Below are 14,870 nucleotides of genomic sequence, written 5' to 3'. Positions count from 1 at the left end.
AATCAGAATGGCCCGCGCTGGAGCTTCAAGTCCGTTGGAATCGTGATCAGGCACAAACGTCAATATGGCATTTAAGCATAAAAGCAAGCCAGGTGCAAGGGCGAATAACCTTTCAGCCTTCTGGCTGTGAGAGAACGCTATGAACAGACTTTCCGAGGAAGGATAAATATTTTTAGAAGAAAATATCTCTCTTCAATTCTCTTGCATGACACCAACAGTTTCAAAAGAACAGATTTTTTAAAAAGAGGCAAAAAGGTACAAGATCTTTACAAAATAATCTCGGCCACGTTACTCATGTTGACAGTTCGCAGGAGTTCTCTTCTTCACAATGTCAGGCCTTATCTGTACGCTTCGGCTTTCCTCCGGCACTTCAGAAATAGGCAGAAAAGAAAAAAGAAAGAGAAACTGCAAGGAAGAAGGAAGCCAGAGGCACAACGTTTCGACACACGACGCAGAGCGGCCATCAGCTGTCGCGTAGAGGCAGCGAACTCCAGATACGCTCCAGCTGTTCTCCGTGCATGGATTTCTCGTCAGGGAAGGCAGGAGCCAAGTTAGCGAAGCCGACGGCCGCGGCAGCAAGAGCAAGAAGGGGGAGCTTGTTGGTGTTTGGCGCCGGTGGAGGGAGTCATTCCTCCAACTGCACTTCCGGTCGGCATTTTGTTCTGAGAGGGAGCGAGAGCGACACATTCACGCAGCCTCCTATTTTTCCTCCCTCCTCCTTTCCTCCCTCCCCGGTACCGACTCACCGTAACCCAAGCGATCCCCTCCCTGCCCCGCCCCGACAGCGTCCACAGAAGGAGAGGCGGAGGCGGTGACGGCGGCGGAAGAAGAGAAGGAACAAGCCGCGGTCGAGGAGATCCCCCTCCCCTCCGCTCGCTCCTTTCCTCCCTCCCCTCCCGGGGTTGGTCGCTCGGTGGGTGCGTGAGGTGTTTATCGAATCCGGTTCGGCCCGGCCTGTGTGGATGTTGGGGTGAATCAAGCTCGCTGGGAGGACGACGGCAAGGAGGAGAAGGAAGAAGAAAAATAAAAAGAGGAGGAGGAAGAAGAAGAAGAAGAAGACGGCGGTGGCGACTTCAGGGATTCGCTTCGGCCGCTCTCCCCCCCTCCTCAGCTCTACATGTTCGCTGCACTGAGGAGGAGACGGAAGAGGAGCCAGCCCCCCTCCCGGCCCGGATTATTGTTGTTATATTATCTCCCCTCCTCCTCCTCCCGCTCCGCGGCGGCCCAGTGGCGGATCCTCTGAGGAGGGAGGGGGGCGGATTTTTTTTTTCTCTTCCCCCCCACCGCTTGGTTTTCGATTGGATTCAGACGACGCTTAGCTCAGGTAAAAGCCCCCGCTCGCGCTTCTCCGTCTCTGCGTTTGTTCCCTTCGGTGCAAGAGAAGCAGCGAGTTAGGCCTTCTTTTAGGCGAGGCGGCCCAGTCGGGAAGCAGAGCTGGGATTAGCCTTTTCGGCCGGTGTGGGAGAAAGGGGGGGGTGAATAATGAGTGGCAGCCAGGGGTGTTTCACGTTTCTCTCCGCCTCCTCCTCTTGGGGTTTGGTGGATGAGAGTGGTTTCTGCCGAGCTGCTGGAGATGCTTAGGCCCGGAGGAGGGCGCAGGCCCAGCGGCCAGCGCTTTCACTCAAGCTCGGGGATGAGAGAGGCGAAGTGGTTTCACTGTGACAGGCCTCGGCGCCCGAGAGCAAAAGTGGGAGGAGGAAACAATACAGTTAAACAGCGACTGGGCACTGAACCTGTGCCATATTTACAACTTGGGGAGGGGGGGTGAGAAGGAAAGGAAACAGACGAACGAAAAGGTCCCAGCCAGAACAGGGGACAGATGGGCGCTCGTATGTTTTCGGAACGCAACAGTTGCATCTTTTATTTATCCTTACTCAATTTCAAATTTGTAGGTGGCTACGAGTATGATTAATATTGTTGTGTACATCCCCTCAAATGCACATATTTTGTTGATAAGTAAAGCTAGTTCCTACTGAAGAATTGAAAGAACAGAAAGATCCAATTCACTGAGAGTCCATGGGTTGTATATTACCATTTATGTCATTCTTTCTAGATACACAGTAAACAGCTATTTTGATCCTTAAGAGGAAAGAATTATTTGTAACAACTGGTATCCTAACTGAAAAAGGTTATCTATGTAGCTACTTGACGTTTTAAGGGCCAAAGGCTACTGTGAAATCTGCAAATTATGGTAATTGAGCCTGTAGTTTTAAATATGTTTAGATGGGAATAAGTTCTATTGAAGTCAGTGATGCATATGTCTGTGTAAGCCTGATTACTATTGGGTTGAAAAATGTTCAAGTTCATGAAAAGCAGATTGACCAAAACTTTTTATAAAATTAGATTACTTTCAAATATGTATAGTTTGTGTAAATAGGTATTCTCTAAATCAGTTGTCTGAAAGTTAATAATCTAATAATGCTAGCAAATGAAGAATTACTTTGGTAGAAATATTAGCATATTTTAGAAATTGGATATAGATGCCTGTATTTTTTTTCCAGTATAGTTCTTTACAGAGATATGAGGAATTGTGATGTTCAGCAGGTTTGATAGCTATTTTTAAAACTAAATTAAGTCTTAGGGTGGTTAAGGCATAGTAACATTTAATTGTGCCCAGTTCTTATTAAGTTGTAGGTGTTCTAATTTTTCTGGAAGTTAGCTTATATTTAGTATTTCTTAGTAAAGTAACTTTTGTTAAGAGACTGCTATTGTGCTTTTATGGCCTGATACATGTTTAAAAGGGTGAAGTTAATATAGCTGTCACATAGGAGGCGTGTTTTTAATGCTGTAAATCCATGTAGTAGTCAGCAGCGTGTCCGTGATTTGTATTGGTCAGGCAGCAGTTTGAATTTTAAAAAGCCTGAAGATCCTGCTGAGCCCCAAACCCGGCCTCTCTCTCTCTCTCTCTCTCCCTCCCTGTAATCTGCCATTCCTGTCTTTGTGCTGCCTGGGCCTGTTAAACACTGTTTGCAATAGGGCCTCAGGCCTATATGCATGGGAGAGAAACCATTTTCAGTCTGAAAAAGTAGCTTTTTATTTTTGAACTTTATGAATTCAAGCATGAGCTACAAGTTGCTTCTAAATGTGCCTGTGTATGGGAAGCTGAATCTTTGTGTGTGTGTGTGTGTGTGTGTTTTAACTGTTTATTTCAAGGTCTGGTATAGGTCTAGTTTACAGAAAACGAGGGACTGTCCAGAAAATAATTATAATAGAGTATTATTCATAATCAGAAAGTGACATATGTGATGATTCCTCTGTTGCTTATGTTACATGTGTGGGATTTTGCTTAAGTTGCAGTGAGGTTTCTACTCATGTCTTGTGCTTTCAGTAAGCTATTTTAATGCAAGATTTGCTTATGAATCAGTTTCCTATAGGTGCATGTGCTTCTGGCTGTTCCTTTGTACTTTATTTAAATATTTCATGTATTTGATATACTGTATATTAAAAAGAAATCAATACCTTCAATTTGAAGTGTTTCTGAGACACCTGAACCATTATTTTGATAATGCCTTAGTATATTTCAATATATATAAGACACTATGGTGCCAAAACTGTTTCTCTCAAGCATCTGAGGGAAAACTTCCAGGAAATTTCTTAAAATATAAAATATAATGTGTAAGTCTAATGTTTCATTAGAATACCATAGTTAAAGCAATTTTTCCCATGCTTTCTGAGAATTTATAGATAGTGCACAATTTCAATTATTTCAATTCTTAATAACATAGTTTTAAAAATATGTAAAGAATAATGTATTAATATATAGTAATAAATATTTCTCCTAATTTCATAGTCCCAATTAATCTTAAGTGGAAACTTATCCTGCTCCATTGAAATAAGTGATAATGAGATAGCTAAAGACTGGGTTCTTGGCAGGAATTTAAGTAGATTACTATATCTGAGAAGAGAGGGTTTTTTTTCTTTTTGTAAACATTTGAAATAATTTCAAAAACAAAAGATAGGAATGTATTTTAAAAATACAGTAAAACGGGGTTGTTTGAAATGTAACTATGTTTTAGATGTATATTGAACACATCCATTTTTCAGTAGTTAAATTTAAGAAAGCTGTTCATAAATTATTCTAGGCATTCATTCTAACTGGAGCTACAAAAGGTGGCATGTGACCACAAACTCTTGCAGTTTGTTTATTTTGGTAAAATTGTATACATAGAGAGAATTTTTCAGTGCATATAATAAGGGTATAATCTATCTCTGCAATTCCATATAGGTCAAGGATAGTGCCATGTTCTCCTGTTTGGAGCCTAGAACATGGCACTCCTAATTCTGAATAAGTACACAAGCTGTATGCTCTTTAAATATGACAAAACTAGTTTTTGTAGAGTATGTCAATAATTTACTGATAATGCAGGAAATTATGCCATATTTCATTAAAAGAAGTCTTGATGTCTTATCACTTTATAATATAAATCTTAACATTTCTATAAGATCAACAAAATAAGTAAAAATGAACAATATTCAATTTAGGAAGAGAGGAATTCTAAGCTATGTTTTGTGAAGATTGGCTTATGTCATAGGAAGATTCATGGTTTTTTAAAATTGTTTTTGCTTTTGACTACATAAATTTGTTGTCTTATGGAAACAAATCCCATTTGTATTGGTGTCACTTGCTTCCATGTATTCCAAGCAGGACTGGAATGCTCTGTTTGTAGGACATTTTGTATCTATGTATCTATATACACAAACACACACACAATAGTTATGACAAGCTATATTTGGACCTGCAGTTATTTTCTCAGCTATACAGGAGACTTTTGTTTAAAACTGATAATTATTAAATTTTGTTGGGGTTTAAATATTACTAGAGTTTAAGAAGAATTATTTAGTAAAAACATTTTTCTTTACTCTCTTCATATTTAAATGTATCAAATTTGCAGTTGTGTATGCTTTTAAAGATGTACTATTGTACTATTAAAACATTATGCTGTACTATTAAAGCATTTCATTATGTAGAATTGAAAATGCTATTTTTGCTTGATTATCTCTCACAATTTGCATTTTTCCAGTTTTTATTTTAAATCTTTTTAATTGTATTTTTCAAAAACAGCTGAAGTCTTTGATCTTTTTTTGCAAAAATCACTTGCTGAAGATTATCAAATATATGACCTTTGTTAGAAAACCAAAGAAGTTAGTTTGGAATATTGGTGTCCACAGGATAGAGCAAGTGACTTGCTTCAAATACTTGGGAGTAGTTGTTCTTGCCAGGAGGACATAGCATCCACATATCTTATACTTCTCACAGTGACCCGAGAAATATAACAGCTATCCTGTATTTCTTGTATTGTACTAGGGGAGCCAAATAAGTCTTAGCCAGGATAAATCTAACTGAGGCCAACTCTTATATGAACTACAATCAAGACTCTGCTTCAATTTTACTGCATATGAGCTCTTTCAGTCTAAATATTTGCAGAAATTGCTCAGGTAATCTGTACTGTACCATGCTGAGATCAACTTAACCAGAACTGAGATGAGGTCCAGGCTTCCTATGTTTAAATTTTGTCTAAAGCTACTTTTTCACCTACAAGGATGTGAAATTGGAGATAAATTATTGTATTATGGGTTCTTTCCTGGAGCACTCTGACGTTGAATGTGAGCAGGCTAGAACACTATTCAAAAGATCTTGGATGTGGAATCCCAAATTGAACATAGCAAAATACTTGCCTATGCTGAGTTAGGGAACTGACAACAGTCTCAATCCAGTTAGGTCTTTGATTATGTACAGGTAGTCCCTGGGCTAATGGCCAGTTTACAGGCAACCCATAGTTAGGAACAGAGCCTATTGTAGCAAAATCTGAGTTAAATGCACAATACTACTTATACAGTATTATACAATATTACTGTTCCAGCTTACATACAAATTTGACTTAAGGACAGACCTTGGGAACGGAACTCATTCTTAAACTGGGGACTTCCTGTACTTATGTGGTAGGATAATTTAATATTTTACTCTCAGCAAATTCTTGAGGTCAGATTTAAGAAGACTCCTTATTTGAGAAGATTATTTCATTGTGATGATATAACGGGTGAATTATTGGCAAATGTTATATTATGTTTTCCTATAAAGTAATGAATGGTCTTGATTAATTTCATATATACAACCTTTCGTTCAACCAGACTCTAGCATATTATTCACTATAATATAGTACCAGGCAGAATTCAACAGTAATTAAAGTGCAGGTGAGGTTTTATTCCATTTTATTTTCTTTTGCATACTGTTCCATATTAGTTTATACTAAGATTGTAAGTTTAAAAGCATAAATTGACTGTCACCTATCTTTTATTAACTTAACTTGTAGTATCAGTAAGTTTCTGTTTGCAATTATTGCTATTTGTAATACTAGTCATTGATGAAATAAAAAGTTTTGATTTGACATTATTCATCAGTTTGAAAATAACATTAGCTTTTGAACAGGTTTACTGCGAAAACTGAATACAGATTTTTCTTACAAGTTTTTTTTTCAGATAATTGCATTCTGTATACTAAATGAAGGCTAAAAATACATTCTCATGCATCTGTACCTCTGAATAAATTCTAAACTTCTTAGTTCTAGAATTTGACTCTCCAAGTTAACTCTGAAGTATTATTAAAGGAGTAGTTATCCTCTTTGGGTATTATTATTATTATTATATTTTTATCCCTCCTTTTTTATATATAACTCAAGGCAGCAAACCTACCTAATACTTCTGCCTCCTATTTTCCCCACAGCAACAACCCTGTGAGGTGGATTGGGCTGAGAGAATGACTGGCCCAAAGCCACCCAGCCGGCTTTCATGCCTAAGGCAGGCCTAGAACTCAGTCTCCTGCTTTCTGGTCCAGCACCTTAACCATTACACCAAATTGGCTTTCAGTTTTTGAGGGAACATTGTCTTTTTCCCTGGAATGTTTATATTAAGTTTTACAATTAGCATAGAGCCAGGAGTAGCTTATTATTTTAAAGTTAAGGAAGCAGCAAATGCATAAAGAATTTGCAGGATATAGATGCTTGCTCTGTCATAATAGCATAGTGTGCCACTCAGTTTCACTCTGGGGTAGCTTCTGTAACAGTGGTTGAAATTTTTGCTGCTGACACTCACTTTTAGACATAATATGTGAGAATCTGAATTGTATCTTTATTGTTATGGTCAGTGAGCCAAATTAAAGTTTACATCATCACCCTAAAATAAAATATATTCAGTTTAAAACTAAACATATAAAATTAGCATCCGTTACAGTTAACACGCTGGCATGATGATTGTGCAGAATCTGGTGACCAAGTCTGAAACCATATCTTGGTCTGATAAACAACATAAACATAAAAAACTAAAAAAATTATAAACATAAGATTCTTCCATCCTGTTAGATATTTGAAGTAATAGGGGAATAATAAAAAAAATATAAGTAGACTGGTGCTCCCAATAAAGGTGGCAGAGTAATAATATGCATCCCACTGATTCTGTCCCCTCTGCTTCACAAAACATTTTCATGTTCAGTGGTGGGAATAATACATTTTTTCCTCTCAAACTGAAGTAGAGTTAATTATCTTTTCTGGTTTGCCTTGTTTGTTAAACAAGGAATGGCCATGGAGTGGGGAAATGGAGTATGAGTTGCACACAAATAACTTGTAGGTTTGGCCATATCAAGTCAACAGCAGTTGTCTCTGAGCAAGCATCTGAATTTTGTGTACAGTATAATTAGCAGTGATTGGCCTGCATACAACTTAAGAAGAACCAGGCCTTTATGCTCCCAAATAAAGGCACAAATCCATTCTTCCTCCCCCCCCCCACACACTTTGATGCAGGAGAGAAGCAGAATGAACCAGATTTGAAACTTCAAGAGGTTTCATCTGCCAGCACCCTGTTGTGTTTCCCTTTTCTCCTGTCTTAGCTAGTATTAAGTTAGGAAACCAATGAATTAGCACCTACCATTGTATGTTGTACAGAGATGGCTCTTTTGAAGGTGAGCCATGTTTTATTTTTAGTATTATTAGCGGTGACATGTAGAACATGGGGTCCTTTACCTGGCTTTGACCATAATTTGAAGGCATAATAGAACTAGATAAAGTTGCTTCCTCAACCCAATAGCTTGAGTACATAATAGAAACTTGAAAAAATAGGTTTATACTGAGGTAGCCATAAGATAAAAACACATTATGTTATGACTTTCCTGTTCACCAAAACAAATTTAAAAGTGTAGAAGAATATAATGCTAATACATTTAAAACAAAAAGCAGAAGAATGATGATGCCCTTCCAAGGACCATCAGTTAAAAATGCCATATAAAATTGCAACTTCTTGTGCACTTTGATGCATCTATATGGAACCTGTAGAGTAAAGCATTGCTAGGTAACAGATAGGATTAGTATATGTTTCTGTTTGCTGAGACATGCATCAGACAAGAACGCTAATGTTGGCTATATGAAGAGAGTTGAAATATTTCTAAGGAAGTGTTCGTGTGCGCATTGTGTGATCGCCTCTTCTCATAACTCAGTATGGAGATTAGGGAGCAGCTTTTACCTGCAAATAATATTTTGAAAAAAATTAGGTTCAGTTACAGTCTGGATTTATTTCTCATTACTTTAGTTTACTTCCTCTGTTAATGGTTGTATTCTGTTAAGATTAGATTTTAGCTTGTATGATGATTGTACTACTGTAAATTAGTTTCTATAAATTTTATAGGTAGTTATATATTTTTTTTAACTGCAGTATGATTTTTGTATAATACAAAATGATTTAATCATGTTTTAAAATACTGAGGTTTAAAAGAGTTGTGCTAGAGTTTTCTAACTACAACATAGCTTTTGAGGAACTTTCTCCAGTTCTTATTTGTATTTATACATGCTTTTTAAAAACTCTGCATGTAATAGTTGGAATAGCTCTCAAACATGAATTGGCAGGAGGATGGAGTACAGAATTGCTTCAGCATGAAATTTGGTTGAATTATACCATATTTTCCAGCATTTCTGCCATATATGACTGCACATTTCATCGTGAATTTTAGTTTCAAAGCTGTTCTTTCTGTGATTTTTAAACTGTAGGTCTCACTGCTGCTCCTATTATACAACAGGAATGCAATTACAAGTAATTAATTTAGTTTTGCTGTATTTTTGTCCTTTCAGCAAGAAATGCCATTTTTCGTTTGTTAAGGCAAGATTCATTGATGCAATTTAAGAATAGACCAATTCTGTTGACGTTTAGTTTTGGAATTCTTTCTGGTTAACACCTAAGTTTAATAAAGTTGTTATTTTTGGTTGCACAGCAGCCAGATGTTTAGGCTGGATTTGGCATTTTTATCTACCTATCAAGTCCTTCCCAAGGACCTGGGATAGGCAGATGTTGTTTGGTGGTGTTAAAGGTATCATCGCAGGATGTAAGCTGTTCCAAGTAAGGCTGCCTTTTGCAATTGGCTGATGGTGTTTTTGTCAATGGCAGTGGTGTTCAAGTGGTGCTCCAGATGCTTTGGGATTGCACCCAAGGTGCCTATTACTGTTGGTACTATCTTTGCTTTCTTTTGCCACAGTCGTTCTATTTCTGTTTGCAGGTCTTTGTATTTTGCGATTTTCTCCAGTTCTTTTTCTTCTATTCTGCTGTTTCTAGATATTTCAATGTCCGCTATCCAGATTTTTTTGTCTTTTTGTCTTAACAACTCAACAGTTGTTAAGTCTGGGATGTTATGTGGCAGGTGCTTGTTTGTTTGAATTCCAAAGTCCCAGAGCACTTTAGCTTCTTCATTTTCTATTACTTTGTCTGTTTTGTGGTCCCACCAGTTCTTGCTTGCAGGGAAATGGTATTTCTTGCAGATATTCCAGTGCACCATTGTTGCTACTTTGTCATGCCGTTGTTTGTAGTCAGTCTGTGCGATCTTCTTGCAGTGGCTAACTAAGTGGTCCACTGTTTCTTCAGCTTCTTTGCAGTGGTGGCACTTGCTGTTTGTTGCTGTCTTCTCAATTCTGGCTTTATATGCATTTGTTCTTAAGGCTTGGTCTTGTGCAGCCAGAATTAGCCCCTCTGTCTCTTTCTTCAACTTTCCTGCTCTTAGCCATTGCCAGATCTTGTTGTTATCTGCTTTGCCTGCTAGTTTTTTTGTGTACTGGCCATGTAATACTTTGCCTTGCCATGTCTCTTTTCTATTTTTCATTTGGTCTTTCTTGTAGGCCAGTTTGGTCTCTTCAGTATTCAGTAAGCCTTCATGGTGTACTGGCTTCAGTACATCTTCTTCAGTGTCCTTCAGATATTCTTCTAATGGCCTTTTTTCTTTTTCAACTGTCTAGTGTACTTGCAACATTCCATGCCCACCTATGCTCTGTGGTAAGTAGAGTATATCAACATCGTTGTGGGACTCTACTTGCCAAGGAGTATAGATGGGTGTGGAATGTTGCAATTGTTGTTATCTTTTCCTGAAGAATGGACCTGTCAGTAGAATGATATACCCATTATGGTTGTCAAACTAACTTGATATTAAATGAAGGTTCATTTCAAGTTAATTTTCAAGTAAATTAGTCAACAGAATAGTTCTCTAACCTAGCTACAATAATTAGTTTGTTGTGGAGGTCAAAGTAAAAGCAAGAGAATTATCGGTCTCAAAATTATTTCTTCTACCTCTTATTTTTTTCCTCCTCTTAAGGCTTCTTAGATAAAATTGTGTATTGTGTATTCTTTCCTAGTAGTTAGGGCTACATTGGTTTCTCTTTAGCATCCTCAATGAACTATTTAGGCACAGCTACTGTACGGAAATGTGATCAAAAGTTCCCTTAGCTTGGGATCCATTGAAGTTTATGTTCCAGATTGAATCATATATCAAATTTTGAGTTGTGAGGAGTGGGTGTAAATCCTGATTCTGAGAAAAGGAATGTAAATATTTTTTTCAGATTCAGGTTCAGTTTGTTTGAAGTTCAGCTTGATCTTACTTATGCTTATTTTGAACAAAGCCATAATTAGGGTTTCTAGGAATGTTTGCACAGAGTTGTAGTAAACATCTGAGACATAGAACTTACAGATTAGGCATGCTTTATCGATGGTCTAGCATCATTTCTGTTTTCCCTCATCTTATACTTTAATAGTCTGTGAGTTTAGGGAGAAGTTGAATGAGTTGACAGTCTTTCAGGTGACTCTTCTCCACATATCTGATGTTTGTATCCATCTGCTTTATGTTAACATGCTCTACATGGGGCTGCCCTTGAGGAGTATCTGGAAGCTTCAGTTAATTCAAAATGCAGTAGCCCACATAGTTTTGTACAAGTCTAGATTTGCACATGTGCCACCTCTTTTGCGGGAGCTACATTGGTTGCCAGTTTGCTTCCAGGTTCAATTCAAGGTTTTCACCTTTAAAGCCCTACATGGCTTGGGGCCTGGTTATTTGAAGGAATGCCTTTCATCTATTCAGCCCACCAGAGCATGGAGGCAGGGTATGTTGCGGGTCCCATCTATGAGGGAAGTACATCTAATGGGACCACAAAAAAGAGCCTTCTCTGTGGTGGCTCCCTCCCTATGGAATATCATTGCCCCAGAGGTAAGACTGGCCCCCACATTGATAGTTTTCCAGAGAGCCCTGAAGACGTCATTTTGCCAGTGGGCCTGGGGACCCCAGGTTGATACGGAGCCAATCAAGTGGTTGAATTGATTGTGTTTGTAGCTGCTGCAGGGGTGGAGGGGTTGATGGGCTTTTTGTATTGTGGTTTTAATTCTGTAAGCCGCCCAGAGTCACTGTGTGTGAGTTGGGTGGCCATATAAGTTTGTTTAATAAATAAATAAATAAATAAATGCAGCATATTAGTCTCTTTGGCTCACTGTTGCCTACACAGTTGTTCAAGTTGTTCAATTCTTTGTTATCACTATCTGGTAGAGATACTGAAGATGGAATGTTCAGTTGTTCGTTTGCAAAACTTGGACTCTGCTACTGTACAGGTAGTCCCCTGTTTAAGAACGAGTTCCTTCCCCAAGGTCTGTCCTTAAGTCAAATTTGTACATAAGCCAGAACAGTATTGTTGTATAATACTGTATAAGTCGTATTGTGTAATGAACTCAAACCATTTGTATTTAACTCGAATCATTGTGTATTTGACTCAAATTTTGCTACAGTAGGCTCTGTTCTTAACTGTGGGTCGTCTGTAACCTGGGTGTTCTTAACCTGGGGACTACCTGTAATTCCTCCTTTCAAAAATGTGTTCTTTAGCAAAGATCTATGCAGGTTGAAGCTCAAAAAATTCACACAAGTGCCAGTAACTCTTATAAAAAACCTGCAAAGCAGGCTGATATTTATAGGGAGCCTTAGTTTAATAAGTCCATGGATGTGATAAGATTTGAACTTAAGAGAGATACTGATACTTCTGAAATTATAGTACATCAAAGAAAAGAAAGAATAGCAGTCTGTAATATAGCTAAAGAAAAATCTTATACTATGTGGGACTGTGAAAAGGGAATACTATAGATAATTCTATTGTTGGTTTAGTATATATGCCTAAAAATATATGCTGAAATTTCATTCATAATCTAGAGTCTTTGGAAATGGGGCTGAATAGAGGATGAAGCTATAAAAACATTTTTTTCTGTTAAGCAGATTGTTCTTAGCTAAATTACTCTTGCTGCTATAGTAGCTGCATATATCAGAGTCCAAAGTCCACTGAAATGAGCAGCTATATTAAATCTAATAAATAATAATAATAATAATAATAATATAATAATAATAATAATAATAATAAGGGCAGTCCATTATTATTACTAATATTCTGAAACGTGTCAGAAAGAACTTTGATTCTATTGATTTTATTCGAGTTGCATTTATTGTCCTCTGTCCAGCTATGAGTAATCTAATGTTCTACAGAAAATCTGGAGTACAGGTCTCATAATACCCAGCCAGTGGCCAGAAGTTTTCAGCAGGTTGATTGCTTCTAACATTTTCTGGGCACTTAGTTGTTTGTATCCTTGCCAAATTCTCATCTTAGATGGTACAGTTACCCTGTCTTGAATATTCTGATGCAGTACGTAATGTAAAATCACAGTGGTACAGTCTCCTATTATTGTATTAGTCAGTAACCTAAAAAGACAGAGTTGTTGATTTCACTGAATGGCTGGTCTTGATGTCTCCATGCTACTTCTGAGGTTTGAAGGTGACACATCTCTGAATACCAGTTACTAGGGAGGAATACTAGGAGATTACAATTATCCTCATATCTTATTAAACCAGTATGGCTTTCAGGAAGAAGGACTACATAAGATTTGAGCTCATCCAGCAGAGTTTATATCAGTTTGAGGGCTTTCCAGTAGTACAGTCATTTAACGGTAAGCATAATTGAACTCACTTATGAAGTAGAACAAAGGCTATAGTTAAAGTGAACTAGTTTGTTGCTGTTGCTATATAAATATTGCTAGCTGAATGTAATATTATAGTGAACTAAGTGTAACATAGAAGGGTAATAAATAATATAACATTGTATGTCAAAGTTTTGAATTATTGTAGGCAAACAAGTATGAGAAATTATTTTACATTTTAGTTTCATTATCCTTTTTGCTTAGGGTGCTTAAATATTTATTTTTTAAATAAACCAGTTATGTATTAGGCATTATAAAGGAGAGAAGTAGTGATTTGTCAGTATTTTTGTATCACATTTTAAGGTGAAACTTCTTCAAGGCAGTGTACACGACACAATTATAAAAAAAGTGTAAAATATTGTCAACTAAAATAGCAGCATAAAACACTTGTAAAATCAAGAGTAAAAAATTCAAAGTTTAAAAACAAATGCTACCATCGATTCATTTAAAAAATGGACTGTCAAATTGACTAGTGAGATATTTCGTGGGATCATTAAAAAAATGTTATACCTTGTGGCTATCATCCTAATTGATTGATCTTGTGGGTATTAGACCAAGCCACATTCCCCATTGAAGAATCTGGGCAATTCATGCAGATATGGCAAATTTTCAGATATCTTGATCTCATCCTATTTAGAGCTTTGAAGGTAGTCATTGGTATGTTATACTGAATCTAGAGGTTACATTTGTAAGTTTAATCAATTAAAAATAGCTTAGTCATGTTACTATATGTTATTTCTGTATAAAAAATTGTTTATATTTTTAGTTACTACCTGAAGAACCTGGTTTGGGGCAAAATGAAAAACTATAGAGTTTTCCATTTCAGATTTACTGTAGCTTGCTAAGCTCTCTCCTGATGTTTTTCTCTGAGTCCTTTTTGTGTTATCTCAAAGAATTGGAGGAAATTTTGGGAAAACATTATGGGATTCTTTAGAATGATGAATAAAATGCTTAAGCCAAGGTAAGTTATTAACTGAAAAATTTTACTTCCTCAAAATGATATATAAAAATTATGTAACAGAGCTTTTTTTATCCTAGGATCATTGCAGTTCCAATACTGATAAGAAGTAGTTTTTGTAACAGTAAAATAGCTGACCAGCAGCCCTGTCCAGGGTGACTCGGCTATTGTGAGCAATATTCTAAGCATCTGTCAGATAGAATCACTCAGATTTGCCCTAAGTTGGATGCTAGATGTATGAATTGATGGAGTCACTGTATGGCTTTGTTCTCTGGGAAGAGTTTGATCCTGTTAGTTCCTGGGAAGTGGACAGGGTTCTTGGGACTGTGAGCTTGGCCACTTGTATATTAGACTCGTGTCCCGCCTGGCTGGCCAGGCCTCCCAGGAGACAACATGGGACGTCCCACTTAAAAAGGAGGTTGCCCACACTTCCCTCAAGAAAGCATTGCTTGACCCAACCATGTTTGACAATTTTCATCCTATCTCCATACCATTTTGAGGACGGTTTTTGAAATGCTGTTTGTGCAGCAGCTTCAGGGGGCCATCGAAGAAGCAGATTATCTGTACCCCTTTCAGTAGATTTTAGGTACGGGACTAAAATAGCTCTTATGGA

At 37.5% G+C, this 14,870-nt stretch overlaps 1 protein-coding gene across 3 annotated transcripts in view; it reads left to right on the top strand.

The window, feature by feature from the left end:
- Nucleotides 1-441: 441 nt before the first annotated feature.
- NIPBL (NIPBL cohesin loading factor) overlaps nucleotides 442-14,870 on the top strand; it is a 184,207-nt gene continuing 169,778 nt past the window's right edge. For all 3 annotated transcript variants that reach the window (XM_088153054.1, XM_088153055.1, XM_088153056.1), the window contains exon 1: nucleotides 442-1,324. The gene's annotated coding sequence lies outside the window, so the exon portion shown is untranslated. The remainder of the gene's footprint in view (nucleotides 1,325-14,870) is intronic.

The sequence above is a fragment of the Python bivittatus genome, unplaced genomic scaffold, assembly GCF_059951505.1.
Source record: "Python bivittatus isolate LINGU-HERP-01145 unplaced genomic scaffold, Pbiv_v1 ctg000570_np1212, whole genome shotgun sequence".
NCBI classification, from domain to species: Eukaryota; Metazoa; Chordata; class Lepidosauria; order Squamata; family Pythonidae; genus Python; species Python bivittatus.
This window is presented reverse-complemented; position numbering and strand designations above follow the sequence as displayed.